An 18513-nucleotide genomic window follows, 5' to 3' on the forward strand; every position below is an offset into this window, starting at 1 on the left:
AGTAAACACAGATCCTTCTGCTAAACCTGCAGCTCCAGACAAACAGAAAAAGGCTTAAATGAAGGTGTGAGATCAAAAATGAACTTCAGCAGCATGAGTAGGCACAGTGCTGAGGAGCACAGGGAAGCAGAGGTGAAATCACTTAGCAAGAGTACACGGTGGGAATTTGAGTGACTCACAGGAGCAGCAGCTTTCATTATTTCAAACCATTGAAAAACACCCTGGGTCCCCACACCAAGGTGTGGCTGCACGTATTGAAGCTGTCTCAGGTTTCAAGTGGTGGAGGCATCAGTGGGGCATCTGGGTACCCCTGGGACTCCTCCCTGCCCCTTGATTCCCAGGCAGAGTAGCAGGATCTGCACAACATCAGGAATGTGGAGAGCTGCCCACATTCCTGATGTTTCAGGCAATCCATGTGGAGGGGGAAGGCAGCCCCCTGCCTGGGGTGTCCCCCTTCAGGGATACGCTGGCAAGGGGATCAGCCTGGTGTTGCTGTGGAGACAAAACTTTGATCTTCCATCTTCTGAAAAAAGTAAAGTGGTGGGAAGGATAGAGAGGGGAGAGGAGGTCACAGAGCATGTAACCACCCAGAGATATTGCCCACCACCTGGGAATCCCCCGAGCATGGGAGAGGGCTTCCTTTGCCAGAAAGCTCAGCCAGCTGTTTTCCCAAAGGGCTCATTGGGGTTACAAGTATCTACGCATAACAAGGAGCATCTTTTAGCCAGCTCTGCTTTGTATTAAGGACTTAGTAAGCACTTTCTTAATTCATTTAGTGACATCTTTCCTTCATTTCCCAAAGCCAGTCACCCACTGAAATGACTGACCTTAGTAAACACCAGAAAAAGAGTACCATTCTTTTCACAGAAAAGCTTGGCATTAGTTCCCACTAACAACTGCAGAATCCTTATGGAAGAAGCCAATTAAGCAATAAAGCACAATAAGGTACAGCCTATTACACTAACATAACAATTCACACCTACAGTATTGCTACTAGAATCACACCTGCAGTGTTGCATAAAGCCAAAAGCCAGGAACTGTTAAAACAAGCTAGCCAGTTTATTATTACAATATAATTTCTGCCTGGGGATACACTGCAGAAAAGATAAAATATTGCTATGTGCTCTTATTAGAGTGTGAAAAAAAAATTTGGGTTTTAAAAGGGAAATGAACAAGTGGTTTAATAGTAAGGTCTAATGGAGCTTGATTAATTTAAAACTATACAAAGCCAAATGCTGAAAATTAGCTATTGGGGTGGGAGTCTGCAGCAGAACAGGAAAGGAGTGGATGAGGTGACACCATGGCATCTCGCATCTGGTCTGTGGCCTGCTATCATGGGGCAGGTATTTAGCTGACCTTAACTGAAGGACCTCATTGAAGCCAACAGAGCTATTATGTACATAGAGCTAGCTGCTGGGCTGGAAGTAATTTGATAGAAAAAAAAAAGTGCTTAGTCTAAGTATCTAGCATGCTTTCCCTTTGAAACATCCCCCAGCGATAACTATCATAATTATACTTCCTTGCTCAGGTTGGTTACAGAGGAATTAGGCAGCCATCACCCATTCTTGCTCTCTTGTGAAGAGTTTCAGCTGTGTTATAGGCATGGGACATGGCAGTACTCAACTGTGTCAGCAGAAGGTCATTCCATCCTAAAGTACTCCCAAACAAAGAAGAATTAAAAAGATCCAGACAGTAGAGACCCCCTCTCTTATGGCACTCCCCAGATAGTTCAGAAAACAAAAGAAAAGTGTTATTTTCTTACAGCGTGAATGGGGCAGGATGTTCCCATTTCACTTGGTTATGACCCTAATTGGACCAGTTCCAGGATATAAGTGAGGGAGTGGTGCTCTGGTACTTGGGAAGTACCTTTTCCATTTAGAATTGTGGCCGGCCAGAGAGCAGATGTAGCCTGCTCCTGCTCCAACACCTGGCAGGTTCTGGGGGCCCATGGGGGAGCTGAATGCCGGCATTCAGTCTTAGTGCACCTCTAACAGTGCCTGAAGCTGCCCCTGGCATCACAGGCAAAATAAAGGCACTGCCCATTCCCACGCACTGGTAAGAAACCTCCTCCTTCCTGTGGGCTCCTCTGGCAGGCTGGGGCCCTGACTAACAAGCCCCACAGCTTTTGTGTCTCCTCATCTCCCTGATGGCCCCAGGCCGGTCACCTCAGCCCTGCTATCACATCCTCCTCCTGCCTGGCCTCCCCGGCCTCTGCTTTCCTGTCTGCCTGCTGAGCTGCCACAGAAACAACCTTCCCTTCCCACTGCTCGGACCTTGTCCCCAGGTGCCCCTGGGCGGCGGTGGTCACACCAGATCTGCTGTGTGGAGGCTGCAGCCGCCTTCCCTGGTAACACTTTAACTCTAAGCAGCCAGGCAGGCGGGTGAAATGTCAGGGTGGTCCCTGCATTGCCCCTGCTGACAGAGTCCTTTTCCATGGTGTGGCACACCAAGGTCCCATGTACAGTCAGCCTCCTCAGACCGGGTGTCCATCCTGCCCACGTCCTATCCTGCATTCCAGATCCCCAAGAGTGCCTTTGGGACAACAGCCAGGCACAATGCTTGCCCACCACCAGATGCAGAGGACTGGAGGGCACTTGACCTCAAGCCATGTCCCTGTGCCCTAGGTGGCCCCTCAGATCTGCAGACCGTGCCAGTCTCCAAGAGTCCATGTGTGACAAAACCCAGGGATCCAGGCACTCCCTGAGGAACTGAACACAGAACCTGGTGGAAACCCCATAAATTAAAGGCCAGAGAGTTATTAAGGATTACCACTAATTAGTTAAACCTTATCCTCTGTGATTTCCACAGAGACTCAGTGGCCCCAGCCTCCACTGCTTCTCTTTGGAGCTGAGAAGTTATCAGGGGCACTTCCCTCAAAACTGGGTTGAATTGCAACATTTTTCAGTGGCAGTGTTTGCTTTGGTTTGAGGATTTCTGTGTGCAAAACAAACAAACAAAAAAAAAACCAAACCCAAAACACAACAAACAAGTAGATAATTTCTAGGAACAAATTAATGTGTTTAGGGACCAAGTTGGAAGAAGGGGGTGAGGAAAAAAAACAAACAGTGAGGGACTTTAGAAATGACTGGAACATGCCCAGAGCTTGTCCTAAAGTGAAATGGGGTGAAAAAGGGTCAGATCTTTTTCTTTCAAATTTGTATTCTACCTGGTTAAGTGGCTCCTTGAAAATTTGTAACAGCTAAAAGTGTGTTTCACTGCTCTGAAGTAAAAGTAATCTGGTCTTCCTCTGCCATACATACAATTCATTCGAAAACCTAGGAATATAGGGGAAGAGGAGTGACACTCTGTACACTTTTTTTTTTTTTTAAGAAGCCATTTCTAAAGATGTGGCAAGGGGGGGAAAAAAGCACAGAAAGACACATTTTATATTAAAACCAGATGTGGAAAGGGGGAAAAAAAATTAGGTTTGTGCCAACCAGCATCAAGGAGAATTTTTTGTGTTTCAGCTTCGGAGTTGAATCTGCAGCATGCCGCGCCACATGCTGATATCCATCAGTGTAATGACTACAGCATCTTAGCAGCATAACACTCCTGCCAGCAGAGAGAGGGGAGTTGGTAAACTAAAATCAACCTCTTCTCTCCATCTATTACAGTATAACCTTTTGGACAGTTAGTGAAAACTGGTTCAAACTGTGCTGCCGTCCAAACTTCAGACCCATTGAAAAGCCTGCCTTGGCCCCAGGCCAAAGTCCAGTGTTTTATTACCAGTCTCATGTCTTTCTCTCCCTTGCCTCCCATTACCCACTTGTTTTCTTCAGCTTTTTATTTTAAAAAAATTAAAAGAAGAGGAAGAAGAAAATAAGTATCCTTATAGTACAACTATCTTAACAAATTCTGGTACATGTCACAGACCTCGTTAATTGATTCCACATCCAAAACAGAAGACTTGGGCTATTTTTGTTGTTCAAAGCTGTACATTGGCCAACATCCTCTGCATATAATTAACCCCCTATTTCCATGGAATCTCTGCATTAACTTATTACAGACTCGGCTGGTAATGAACTCCCGGGAGAAGTCCACACACAAACATTGGCCATTGGCTTCGCTGCCCACGTGGATTAAACAAAAATTAATCTCATCTATTTGGTTATTCATTTGGTGTCTTTAAATTGGAGGCATTTTTCTGCTTCGTTTGATGCACACAAAGAAAGAGGGATCTGGCTACTGAACTTTATCCAGAAACATCCATGTGTGGAGCAGATTAATGGGAACTTTTCATACCCATAATAGCTTTACAGCAGCGAAGTAGAACACGCAGTTCTCCCTGGGTGACTATAATGCTCTGGGAGACAGGGAAAACAAATGTGGCTAGAAGATAGTAATGTTTTGCTCATCAAGTGCTGTGTAGTTTAGACATCACTAAAGTGACGTGTTTAGAACTGAACTTGGGAGGAAACTCACATTTTGTTAATGTTGGGGGGTTTTGTATTGTTTTGTTTTAGACACTGAAGTAAAAAGAAGGATGTGACAGATAGAGATGTCCCAAAACAGCTGCTGGTATCAAGTGACCACATGTAAAATGGTAAAAGGGAATTGACAGGCAGACTAGTAAGGAAAAGAAGTGGAAGCAGCAGGGATGGCTGACTCTCCCTCTACCCACTTCTCACTTGAAATGGTGATTTCTAAATAAAGACAATAGAACAGATATTTTTATATGAATTATAACTTAACTGGTAGCAACCACCTAGCTGAAATCCCAGAGAGCAAAATCCCTCCTTCTCCAGGCTTTGCACTGACCACAGCTCAGCCACCTTACTGCTGTGCTTTTCCCTATGGGATAAGGCAGGGTAAGAATAGCAGTGTCCTCTGGAAAATGCTCTGAGAGCAACTAGAGAAGACCTTAAGTGGATAATGCTAAATAAACTCACTTCTCCCCTGCCTCCTCTCTACCTCTCAAACTCTTTCTCCAGAAGAGGGTGGCTCCTGGGTTTTGGTTGCAGTCTTCAACAGCAATCATCACTATACCATGTGGGGATCTCTCTGGTCCCTTGGGCTCACTTGGATGTGTCCTGAAGAGGTGTCATCGGGACAAATGGTCTCTTCTTGTGGACACAAAAACTGGCATTAATTCTTGGCATTAACTGCCTTTGTCAGGTCAAAAGCATCAAGGTCATTCCATCTGTGCTAAGGAACTTCCTCAACCAGACCCTTAAAATTCATGCTCTAACTTCTGTGGACAGTACTAATCCCATTTCTTGCATGAGATCCAAATGCAGCAAACCTGCCTTTCCCGTAAATGCCCCTCCCTGCCTCTCATGTGATTTTGGTTCTATTTAGAAAATACTTGTTACTTGGAAAGGTATTTATGCAAATTTTCAGTTGAGGGTGTGCCATGTGCTGTGAAAACTCACAGTACTGCCTAAGTCACCTCCTTGTACAATATTCCTGCTGTTGTAGGACAGTGTGGAAGAGGAGTAGACCTGGCCACATGCTTCAGAGGCCTCGGGATTTCCCCTGACAAGGGCCCAGACAAGTGCTTCTCTTCCTGCAAGCCAGAGATGGAGCCCCTCCAAGACCAGCACATCAGCAGTGGCCTGAGCAGACTGAAGGACCACATGCAGCACAGCCCATTCCTCACAAGGGAGCTGCCAGCCAGGATCAATGCTGGACAAAACCTCTGCCTTTCTCTGCAATGCTGTCATTTTCAAACTGAACTTTTCAGGCCCACCTGGCACTTGCTCAGGTGATTAAAGGTTGGAGTGGCAATTCCCTGCCTAACAGCTCCCAAGCCAGCTGGATTAAACTTCCCTGGTGCTTGTTTACATGCATGAAATCCTCCCCAGCAGAGGAGCAGGGGCAGATGGGCTTGGAGGAAGGTGAGCGTGGTGGCCCAGCTCCTTCTTGGAGGCATCTGTCCCCTCCTGCCCCCCACATCTCCATCCAGCATCCCCCCAGGCAGCAGGGCTGAGGCAGCAGCTGGCTGTTCCCCCCACATCCCCAGCAGCTGCTGTCCCCTGCCACCTCAACATCCCACAGGCATGGTGAGCTACATCAGTGGGAAAGCAGCCAGGGGTCACTGGTGTACAGCAAGAAGCAAAAATGGTCAATGTGCATCAAAAATGGTCAATGTGCCATCTCTGCAAACAGCCTGGAGCCCCACAGTGCAGGAAGCACAGATGGAAGAAGCCCCTCAGGGAGGAGGGGACTACCTGCCCTGCACCTCAGCCTTGCAGGAGGGAGCGGCAGGAGCGGTGTACCTTGTAATACCTGTTTCAGATACACCTGAACAGAAAGCATTATAAATCGCTGAAGGGCCTGGGAAAAGAGAGAGCATTCACATCCATGGCCTTAAGTGCTCTTCCCCTGAAAACCACCTGCTGAGATGTTGCCATGACTCTCATGGCAATGCCTCCAGGGTGGTGTGTCCTGGGGTGACATTACCATTCATCTCCTGCAGTTTGAAAGATGAGCAACAGGACTGTGACTGGGTGCCCCATGCCTTCTGTGTCATTGTCAGGCTGGACAGGGAGTGGATAGGCTTTGTTCATCCAGCAAATGTCTCCAGTCACTTCTGGCAGGCTGCCACAACATACTGGCTGACATCTCCTACCAAAAAAGAAGGAGAGCAGAAAGCAAGGGGTGTACAGAAAATGGAAATCAGGCTTGAGGATAAATACCAAAGCCAGTGAGGATGTGGCTGAGACCCACCCACTTCTGCAAAGCAGCTTTGCAAGTTCTTTTGCCACCAGTGTTTAACCAGTCAACCAGTTCATCTAGTCAGCTACGTCAGCAAGCACCTCTGCTCCAACCACACCGCTCTGGTCCTCCAAGCAGTTGCTGTTCAGCCATGCTCAGGCACACCACTGCCAGCTGGAAACACACTGGCTCAAGGTACCGAAGCCGTGCAAAAAGCAGCAAGGCACAGGGGATCAGCTAGCTGCTGGAGGCTGACATAAGTTCTCCAACACAGCAGCCCAGCTCGCCTTTTTCCAGGCCCAGGGTGCCTTTTCCCAGGAACAGGGTGTCTCTGGCTAGATTACAGAAAGGAGAGCACAGCTGAGTCCAGGGCACAGCAAGAAGAGGAAGCAAAGCAGAAGTGTCACGTATGCTCACTGCATCAAACCCAACATCTGAAGGATGCTGCTGTCATTGACTGCACATAGATAATTTCTGCAGGCAAACACATCAGTTGGACGTGTCCAGGCCCATGTTCATTACCAGCTTGGAGATGAAGTTGGTGGGATTCCTGCAGTGCTGAATTACTTGGCTCATTGCTAGCACACATTCTCACATACGAGTTTTTGCACCAGAGTGCAAAAAACATTGTGTAAGAATTGTGACTTTAAGATCAGGATTGCACCTAATCTAGCAGTCTTTATTTCACAGTTCCCATGAAAACAACAGTGTGATTGCCCTTTATTCAACATTTACTAATGCTTCTAAAATACTGGGAAGAATTTTGCTAATCATCCATTTCCTTACACTTCACAAAGGAGCTGAAATAAACCCTTAAAAATTAAAAGACGTGCAACAACCAGCGGAGGTCTGTAAGCTGCACCAGTTGAGTAACCAGCCAGCAGATTACAGCACAAAAACCTTTTCAAAGGGGACTCTTCAGCAGAGCATCACTGAGAACTCCATGAATGAAGATTGCTGAGTGGCCTCTGAGGGATGATTTTGCTGAAAGTCAGTGAGACCCTGGGGGAGAGATTTAGGGAATTCACTTCTCATTCAGCCTAAAGTATTCTCAAAGCAGCTTGGATATCCACACCAACATCCGAAGCCTCCTGCTCAAGCACCCAAAATTCAGACCACCCACAGCTTTTGCACACATTCAGGCCCCCAAGGAGAGTCGAGGCTTGTCTAGCAGATCCAGAGTTTCCCACTTCTCTGCTTCTCATATTTCCTGACTCCATGGAAACTACCCTCAGCACAGGAGGGAGCTGCCTGTATTAGCAGGGAATGTAGCCTGGAGAGGAAGAGGAGGATAAAGCAACTCCTACTGCTCTTCAGTCAGTCCCAACCATCCTGGAAGCTTTGCAAGGCTCTGCAAGGAAGAGCATGAACCTCGGGGAACCTGTGGTGCATGTAATTGCCAGGTGACATCTTCCCAGGAATCTGGTGAAGGGACAGCTGATGGAAACAGTGACCAGGCAGCACATGGGAAACCCTGGGATTTCAAAGGGTTCCTTGAAGTTTAAAACTTGATGGCCTCCATCACACGCTTCCCAGTCAGACTTCCCATGATCACCATACAATTTTTCTTTACTCTTGATGGTGCTCTGGATGAAAGATACCAATCCATCTGTAATCATAGAAAAAGAACATTATAAAAAATCCCAATAACCTGTTGGGACCCAGTCATTTCTATGAATTACATTAAGTTCAGGAAAGAAAAAACAGGAAATTGATCTACAGTAAAAGCAGACAATGCTTTGTCAGGAAAGCGTAGAACTTCCCTATTTATCAAGCTGGGAAATGTCAGCTGGGGTTTTCAAACCCAACCTTTATGTGTCAAAAATGTAAAACTCACAGCAGAGCCAGGCTTCCGAAAGTTTATCTACACAGTTGCAAGCCTTGTATAGACATGAGGAAGTACTACCAGCTCAACAAATACTGTGATTTTTACAGTGAGTTATTCAGGCCAGTTCTGTGAATGTGTCTTTAATTTTCAGTTTATTTTGGTTTAGATTAAAATTGACTTTGAAATCAATTATTCTAGTTTCAAACCACTTTGTCCACTTTGTAACAATTTTAAACTTCGCTCTCAGTTGTGGAAAGTGACTTTCCCACAGAGCAGAAGACAGGACATGTTTTATTTCACACCTTTGTTTATTTGTGAACTCCTGTGTGGAGCTAGTCTTATTTTAGAATAGAAGCACTCATGCAGGGACTCAAGTAACAGGAGAGTTAGAGCCCATACAATTATTTCTGAACATTTCATGCTGCATGCCAGTTCTGATGTCATGACATAACTCGTTGTAATAGATTATTTGGGGATTAAAACCAAAACTAACAGGCATTATAAGGAAAAAATATTGCCACATGAGGGCATGCTTCATCTCTTTCAAATGCTTGCCTTTTCAACTCAAATCTAAGTCAAGTTATATTTTAAGACCTAGTTTTAGAAAAAGGAAAGCTCAGGTTTTATTTATGATTTGCTAGGTTTGTAACATACCAATTAAGTGCAAAATTAGCACAAACTTTGAAAAGAAACATTCTTTGCTTCCATCTGTGGTCACACTATTTTCCTGTGGTGACAGCAACATGCACTTTGGGCTTAGGGCAGAGGAGATGAGCTATCTCAATGCATAATACTCGTGTTCTGTACCACGTTGTACAAAATAAGCACAGCACAAAATCCAAACACAAAGTTATGAAAGACATAAATTTCACCTTTTGCCCAATGGGAACAGCTTCCCGGCTGACGAGGCACGTCAAGGCAAAGGGAGGCACCTCGTACTGTTCTCTTGCAAAAGAAGGGCAGGGTTGCAGGGTTCCCCAGGGTTTCCCAGCTCTAACACACCACTGGATCCGTCTCCTCCCAGAAAAGTTTGAGTCTGCAGCCCCTTGACCATGAGATTGATGCCAAACCTGCAGCAGACCTTCCTGGGGATTCCTCAAGTCACATGGTCACCCCAACGAAGTGTCCCCTGCTAAGTCCCTCTTTTAGGCAAAACTACCATCATCAGGCTTTCAGAGCCTACCAGATCACTTGTGCTAACAGCCCAGAAATTATTTGGATCTGCAGACCGTACTGCAGACAGGCAGCAAGAGGTTAATCTGTCCACCTAGACAGCTGCACCAGAGCAGGAGTCCTCAAGGCCACAAACATTCTCTGGTCCTGAAAGGAGGATTTTGAACCCATGGTGGAGCACAGTGATTAATTAGGAAACCACAGCATCCAAGTGTTTGAGTCACTGCAAGTAATTTTTCTTCTAGTGAGTCAGAGTATCTGCACATTCTTGCTTCCTAGAGACTTGAGTACTTAAACATGCAGCATCCCACTCTGGTATCATGTCTGTGTCATGGAAATGATTTCACAAAACATTAGGATTCTCCCAGCTAATTCTGTTCTCTAGTCTGTATCCACTGATGTTCAACATGCTACAGGATCTGGCTTGAGGTGATTTGTTAAAATCAAATGGGAGGGTGTTTTCCCACATTCCAGAGGAGCAGGGTCACTCACAAAGTTTCAGAGCCTGCCACTCAGCTCGCCTGAGCTCAGCCATTCCTGCCAGAGGAGCACCAGATCCTGGAGCCTTTACCCTCGGCTGATGCAGGGAAGCAGGAAGCTGCAGGGGCTGTAGCTCTCCCAGCACACGGCTGCACAATTTTAGAAGTCTGAACTTGTGCTGACTAAGATGTTCACACTGACGATAAAAGCCAGCTCACAGGGGAAATCTTTCTTCAGTTTCTCCCTTTATCCAAGAGATGTAAATTCACTGTGTGTGTCTTTCACCACCGCACCCATGCTCCAAGATGACTTCATCTGGCCACAAAAAGACAGACGAAACATGAATGCTCCGATGCTTGTGAAGACAGGTGCAGTAAAAGCCTTAGGTGGAGCAGTAAATAAGTTGAGAGACGGGCTTTTAATCTGATGATGTGGAAAATACTGAATTCCCACATATTTTTGTTGTTGTAAACATCTTTCAATCATAAAACTAAAAGATGCCAGGCTTTATGTTCTCACCATAAAATATCACAGGAAAATGCACTGGGGTATTAGATGGGAGCATCACAAGTATTCTGTGCTAATGGTGACTACAGTTTTGCTGTTTCTTCTGTGATAGTACCAAAAGTAGTTTTGGGTTTATGCCAGAGCACATAAATACCTGGACATTTACATTTGCACTATGCCCCTGGAGGGACAGACCTGAAGGAGCAAGAGCCCTGGTTGTTTAGCCAGGGATCAATTTTCTCCTTATCTCCTTTGCCAGGCCATGAACTGCTTTTTCATGCACCTCCTGGCTTCTCCACCAGCTTTTGCACCACAGCCTGAACGCACCCATCCTCCCAGGATCCACCCATCCCTGCTCCAGAGTCCTGCAGCTCCTGGTGGAGCTGTAGCCAGCCACCCCTGCCCGCTGGCTTTGGCTGCTGCCCCTTCCTCAAGGACTTTGCACAGCCAGGCGGTCACCAGGACCCAGAAGGGCTGCACTGAGATTTGCTAACGGGTTGGAAAGAGAAACTGGATCCCCCAGAAATAAAAACAAGGGCAGGGATATGATCAGGCTGTCCTGCTGAGTTCTAAGGGAGAAGAGAGGCTTCCTGCTCGCTTGCCCAGCCCCTGGTACACACAGCAGCAATGTTATCTGCACCTCTGAGCATCCCAGGCCTGCCTGGCATTGGGAGATAAAGGAATTCTATCATATCTCTAAAGAGGGACAGGCTGCGTGAGAGGTGGCCTGTGGCCCCATCTCAGAGCTGGCAGGAAAAGGTCAGCGAGTGTCTGGGAGCAGGAGTGAGGGACACCTGAGTCACACATGGTAACAGCAGCCTGGCACAGGCACCCACCCAGCTGGGATGGCCCTCCCACAGCTTCCTCTGCTGAGCAGTGTTCCACACACAGGAATGAACTCCAGCAACCAAGAAACAACCAAGCAGGGAGGGAGATGCAGAGAGCAGGGTGAAAAGCACTGTCAGTCTGAAGAGCACACAGGGGAGACAAGTAAAAATGATGGAGTTGAGCCAAGTAAATAAAAAAAAAAAGAACAAAGTGAAAATAAATTCAGCGAAGTGAAAAAATAAATCCATAAAAAATAAAGGGGAAGAAGAAGTAGCCACTTTTCTTACTGGCTCCTGCCTCAGCAGAACAGTCTTCTCCTAGCTCATGGAAGGACAAGAGTGGGTCTCATAGGGCTTTTTCCCTGGAGGAACATCACCCAATGGACAGAACCCACAGCAGGAGCCTTCTGTGGACAGCAGAGGAGCTGACCTCCACCCAGAGTGGCCGAGGAGGCTGCCCCACGACCAGGTGGGTGACAAAGGGGCCTCCACTCTCCCTGGGTTCCTTGGTCTCAGCTCAGCCTGACCCATACCACCATTTCAGAGGTGGTTTTGGCTGGGAGTCAAGGGAAATCAACACCCCTGTCAAAGGCTGGAGCGGCTCAGAGGCCACAGCAAACTCCCTGGCACTTGTGCCACTACTACTCCCAGGAAAGCACACAAGGGGAAAACACTTCTTTTTTCAGCTCATGCCTCCCTGAATTAGGCGGGACAAGGACATTTGACATCACCTGCCCATCCAGGTGGCCTGTGCACATCCCTCTGGGAGGACTGCCACCCAGTACAAAATCTTCAGGGGACATAAGAGGGCACTGGAGATGTCCTTTTTCCTATGTCCACGGCATTGGCTGGCTCACCAGCTTCCCCAAAACACTCTGGTAGGACACATGCAGCAGGGGCAGGATGCAAAATCTCCAAGTCCTTGATTTCATTTGAACTTTGGTGTTGTTTCTGACCAGCCACCACTTCAGCATGTGCACTTGGAGGTTTCTCTGCCAAAACCTGTCCTTTCTTCACATCACTGCAAACATGGCCTGCCTGGGAGGGTTCCCTGAGGCCTGAAGAGGATGGGAAACAGCAACATTAAACTTAAAAGGCAAAATCACAGCAGGATTCAGGCACTGAACTTCCTTTTGTGCCACTGAAAATTCCATCCAAAGTCCCAGCAAAGGCAGGTTATACAAGTCAAACCTGCCCACACACAGGCACCGCTGTCCCTGGGACTTTTGCCCCACTCACAACAATAAATCTGTTTGTGAAGCACCAGCTTCCTGTTCCAGCTTCACCACTTGTTGCAGCATCAACACGCCCCCCCAGCTGCAAGGCTGCCCCTTGCCACTCATCCCATCTCCTGACTGGAGCCAGCAGGACAAAATCCCGTCCACCCCAAAGCATCTCCCGCTGCTCTGCCGACCATCCTCCTGCAGCAGTTGTGGCATCGGTGGCTCTTGGGAAGCCGCCAGGCTCCACGTGGCCACGGCCGAGGTGCGAGCACGTTCTGCTTGCAAAAACCTGCGGCAGAGAGGCGGCCAGCAGCTGGGCTGAGAAAGCTGCTGCTGCTTGCCAAGTCTACATGGTCGCCATAAAAAAAATATTGCCAGGCTTTTCATGGAGAAAGAGCTAAGCACGAGCTCCCACTTCAGCCCAGAGACAGCCGCGCCTCCCTCTCTCTCTCTGCAGAGGAGAATTCCTCTTTGACTGCACAACGGGCATAAGGGAAACAGCACACGGCAGCAATCATGGGAGAGTGGCAAACAGCCATCCCCACTGATGGTCACAAAGCTGTCCAGCAGCTGCAGAGAGAGAGGAGGGGGGGAACTGAGCCAGAGGGGGATGGAGTGGAGGAGGAGGAGGGGAAGAAGCTTTAAAGACAGGCAGATTAAGGGCAGCCCCTCAAATGAGCCAAAACTCACTGAGACGTGGTTACAACTCCCTGTTTAGCAGGAAGCATCCACAAATTAATAAAAAGGAATAAAACCTGGACAGCTCGGAAGTCGTAGTCAATCAGATTCATACATATTTAACAGGGACATTCATCTGAATAGAGGCCTGCCTGTAGCATGCTAGAAACAAGTCACACTGCCTGGGAGGCTCACAGAGAAAGCTTTGCTCCAGGCCAGCATGGGACAAAAAGGCAGGGGATTGTTTGCTGTGCTCAGGGAAAAAGCAGCCCTGATGTGAGCAGAGAAGATGAACACGCTGGTGAGGTGCAGGGGAAAGGTTATCTCCCGTGCTGGTGAGGTGCAGGGAAAGGGCATGCTCTCTGGACCCTGACCCGGGAAGGACAGGATAGACCATGCTCTGTTTCACAGCTGAAACCTGCCTCCTGGCACAGGCTGCGGGACAAGCAGGGCTGCTGCCTGTGGAGCCAGGGCAGCTGAGCTGCAGCCCAGGAGACAGCACAGCTGCTCAGGGGCAGCCCCAGGAAAAAGCTTAGCTCTTGTTTTCTAGTCCAGAGCTCTTGCTGTCAGTGCAGGAGTATGGATTTGACAAGAAGCCTCAGAAAGCTTCTTGAAACATCACTGACATTAGGAGGATGAAGGATGGAGGGATCACATCTCCTTTAGTCTCTCTAGCAATGGCCTGGATCTAGGCATGAACTTGGGCTATTACACCTATTGCCACGCATCCTGGTGGGTCCTTTTAGAACAGCATTAGTGGGAATTCAAGCCTAAGAGAACCATGCTGCATCAAACCACGTGACTTCTGCTGCACCTCTGCCTGGGCACTGGCTGAACCAATGCCCTTGCCCAGGGCTCTACAATGGCATGTCCTGCATCAGAGTTGCTCCCTGGGCAGCCCTCAGCAACCTTGGCATTTGATGTGAATCCATTAGTATAAAAATGGGAAACCCAAACTGGGTACCACTGGCTTGGGAAGTGTCATCAAACAGGGTTCCCCCTGTCTACTGTCCTCCATTTTGCAACCACATGGAACACAAAAACAATTGTTGCTAAGGCGAGGTCCCTCTCTGTCCAGCACAGCCTGTCGCAGGAGTCCTGCAACCCAGGCTGTGTCCTCACTGACACCTGCTCAACCTCAGAAACCCTCCAGAGGTTTGCACAAGCACAACTGGCTGAACTTTCCAGTGAGACACGGGAACACAGACACTCATCCCACAGGAATTGCTGCAGCCCTGCTGACATGGAGGCTCGTAGGTGGTGTTTCCAGAGCAGATTCCCCTCCCTCCTCAATGTGGAGGCTCTCCCTTGGGGCAGGAGCAATGCCTTCAGTCCACCCTGTCATCTGTGGCAAAAAGGCATCAGCCAGACAAGGAGGGGCTCTTATCGAACAGATGGGAGGCAGGACATAGCTGAAGAAAAAACGGGGTGCGCACCTACGGCACATGACAGTAGTACGTGATCTGTTCCAGAGATACGGGGAAATGACGGTTATGAAAGAGACAGGAGGGGAAGGCAAAGAAAAAAAAAAGCCTTTTGGCCCAAGTCCAGGGGGGAAGGTTCATTTCTGTCATCAGACTTAATGGTTCAGCCTGGGGAGAAATGCAAAAGGCACCAGGTCCTCCCTTCCCAGAGAGGGAGAGCAGGGTCAAACGCAGCACCCCTTCCTCTCCCTGTGCACGCCACCTGCCTCAGCCTGACCCGAGGCGGGAGCTGTCCTGAGCTGCCATTGGAGCTGGGTTTACAGAGAACAGCAGTGGCCTGCTGATCTCATGTAGGGAATCAGAAGTACTTTTGCCCCAGGCCATACAGTAAGCTCAGTAGGAACCAGTTTTCATGCATCAGATATATTACATGGATGCCACATATCCCATTTGGCAGCTCCCTCACAGATTGCAAGCTTCTGGACAAAGGGACTCCAAACTCTCTGGATCTGGCACAGCACTCACTGGGCTTGAATTTAGACATACATTCTTGGCCAGCAGCCCCGAGCTCTGGGAAGGAAGCATCCTTTTTTCCCCTCTCCTCCCTCCTTCCCACTCCTGCCCCCGGACGGAAGGCATATTGGATCACTCCTCTCTGTGAGTAAGGGAGTGCTCTTCTTCTGAAATAATACCCTCTGCATGGGCAGCTCTGCTGGTCCTGCTCTTCTCAATCCACCAGGAAAAGAAATCTCTGCTGGAATACTGTTCTGCTGAAATGAAAACACATCACAAAATCCAGCTGACTTGGTCAGGATTTTCCTTAAGAAGCAAATCAGGAAAACAAGAAGTTCCTGGTAGAGTGCATTGAAACATTTTACAGCATGTTTAAATGCAGCATAGCTGCTTTATTATTCCTATTTCAAAGCTACTTGAATTGTATTTTTGTCTCCTTGTATTGCATTATGTAAGCTGCAAAATGCAAACTAAAGCTTCCAATTATAAAAAAAAAAAGCTGAAAGTAAGTAAGCTGAGGATTTTAAAATTTGTCAAATCAAATTCTGAACAGTAAAAATCCTCAATAAAACCAAACCTAAATATCAATCTTCACCCTTGTATAAATATTAAACATTATTTGAATACAGTTTTGATTCTGTGAAATCCCTGGGTGTAGATAAGCCTTCAGTACTAGGTAGGATGATAAAACTGCTGTAAAGTGTAAGAAGCTGCTGTTAAATTTTTGTAAGTCCAGTAGGGGGTTCTACAGCAAGTACAACATCTAAAATTTTGAAAACATACATATATTCTACGACTAATAAAAGTAGGCAGCTAGGAGAGAAGCTATCTATATATACCAGTATTTACAGGTCTAGGAATTGTATAATACTAAATGGCATTTCTCAGCATTCATCCTCCACACAACTTTTCAAAACAGGCAAATAACTTCAGCATCCTGTTAACTGTATTCTCATGTGCATGTATGCAGCCCCATTGGACTCACAGGTGTAAATTAGGGCAGGATTTGGCCCATGATATCCACAGCCCAAAAGAATGACTGCAAACCCTTAAAGGAGCAGGGAGAAAAAAAGAGACAACAATGCTAAAATAATTAGTGAGATTAGAGACAAAGAAAAATAATTATGTTGACAAAAGCAATGCTCTATGTTAGCTTGACCCTAAATAAAACCTTAGATACTGGCTAGTAAGTTCTCTGTTGAAATCACTGAACTGAACACTAAAACAAAAGCCACTTTGGAGGGGGCAGAAGCTTCAAACCTACAGAAAGCAGCTTTACATACCAACCGCAGGCAGCAAGTAAAGATCACTGTGTTTAAGCAGAAATTGCAGGAAGTGTGTGGGTGGCAATAGCCATCCTCCACACTAGAGTTTAGAGGAGGACACTGTGACCATTCCTGTGGCTGGTCCAGGAAAATATCCATGCCGTGGTGAGATACACTGCCAAGATGCATCCCTGCTTTCCAAAGGCTCAGCAGCTGGACTTGGGATGAGCCTCTCAGATTTGCCAGGGCCTGAAACAAAATTAGATGAGCCAGAAATGAAAGGTGAGATCTTGGACTAAGTACAATAGATCTTGGATCCTGTACAAAAGTCACAGAGATCAGATGTCACCCAGTGATTAGGGGAAGTTGGGATAATATCAAAGAGAAGGTAGGCCAGCTATGTCAAGAGGAAGAAAACTTCTTCAATTATAGCCCAGATTTACAAGTCAGAAGATATAGTTTATGCTCTTGACAAAGCTGAAAGCTTCCTGTGACATCTTAAGCAAACCAGTTTGCTCCTCGATCCAACAGGATAATAACTTACACAGTCCAGAGCTTTCCAGTAACTGAAGTGCTTGCAGCTCCCAAGGAGAAAAGTGCTCTTACCTTAAACACAGCAATAAAACCCCCCCATCATCCATTTGCTGAGCACAGTGGGAATGCTCTCGGTGGGGTACCACACACAGCCAGCTCCCATGGATGTAAAACATATTTTAGTGCTTGCTCCTTAGTCCCAGTGTACCGCTTCCTATCCCTTATAACCATCTCTACCCCACCACATTCTTCATGAATGGAAACTATTCCTATCACTACACTAGAAATAGCCAAGTAAACAGGAAAAAACCCAGAAGATTTGCCAGCAGGTGCTATGGGAGGAGAGAAGACGATGGTGATCAGCAGCTTTGGCAGCGGTGTAAATGGTACCAAGCACGTCAATTTAGCCATCTCTCTGTCAAGAAAGTCAGAACCACAGGGATTCATATTTAGAGGAGGCTTTCCAGCACACTGTTGGCTCTTATCTCAACCCAGAATTGTTCATGCTATTCATCACACGCCACGACAGAAATTATATCAGCATCAGCAGCAACCAGAGTAGCAGAATATTCTGCAAAGAAAAAACCCAACCAAGAAAACCACCAGTGTTTACCACGAATAATGTCAGTTGTTCTACAGTTTCCAGCTTCCAGTTAGGGTTATTTGGCTCTGAGCACTTTGGGAATATCAGCTGGAAGGATGGCAGCATCCAGAGGTATTTGACAGGAGTAAAAACCTATGTAAGCTCTACGTTTCTTGTCTAAAAGTCACCACCCCAGAATAGCTTGTGATGTAGTTATTTTTATTCAGAGAAGAGCCTGTGCCTTGAGTTTGGATCAGAGTCCAAATTCCGCTAGAGTTTCATTTCAGGCTGTTGTTAAGGTAGGATGCTCCACTCTGGCCCAGTTCAGAAACAGGATGATCAGTAAATTAGGGATCTCATTTAGAGTCAGGCTCAGACATCAGAGGTGGTCCATTTTGACAGGCTTGTGTCATACATTAAATGAGCAGTTGTACATGAAAAGTAGGGTTTTTTGTCAAGAAAGGAGGAATTTAGAAACTGTGTCCCTATCTCCACACTTCAGAAAGGCTGCAGGTTGTTTCATAGACGCTGGGAAGGCTTCTGAGTCACACCAGTCCTGAGAGGTTACCATTTGATAAAGGAGAGCACATTTCACTGCTGAAAATCATAGTGGTGAGTACTGACAGGTCTCTCTGGGTTAAAGCTCTATCAGCACACACACACATTTACCATTAGGACACACACAGTATTATAGCTTGCTCTTTTTTGTCTGTGCATGCAACAAGGATTCTTTGACAGTTTTCTATATTTTGGGATGTGGAAAGCCTGTAAGAACTACAGGATCTCTTAAAAATGACCTGCTCATTTTCTTCCTCCTTCCT

At 46.9% G+C, this 18513-nt stretch overlaps 1 long non-coding RNA gene across 9 annotated transcripts in view; it reads right to left on the reverse strand.

Annotated features, from left to right (window-relative positions):
• LOC120503478 overlaps window positions 1-17709 on the reverse strand; it is a 34346-nt gene extending 16637 nt beyond the window's left edge. For 3 of the 9 annotated variants that reach the window (XR_005627753.1, XR_005627749.1, XR_005627754.1), the window contains exons 1-3: window positions 17182-17709; window positions 16594-16824; window positions 4890-8266 (exon numbers count right to left, since the gene is read on the reverse strand). This is a non-coding gene — a long non-coding RNA (uncharacterized LOC120503478). Of the gene's footprint in view, window positions 1-4889; window positions 8267-10177; window positions 10454-11481; window positions 12531-15204; window positions 15568-16593; window positions 16825-17181 lie in introns of those variants that run through there. The other 6 variants (XR_005627752.1, XR_005627750.1, XR_005627751.1 and 3 more) reach the window with 6 other exon arrangements.
• Between the last annotated feature and the right edge of the window lie 804 nt (window positions 17710-18513).

This window comes from Passer montanus, unplaced genomic scaffold (genome assembly GCF_014805655.1).
Source record: "Passer montanus isolate IOZ18808 unplaced genomic scaffold, ASM1480565v1 scaffold26, whole genome shotgun sequence".
Taxonomy (NCBI): Eukaryota; Metazoa; Chordata; class Aves; order Passeriformes; family Passeridae; genus Passer; species Passer montanus.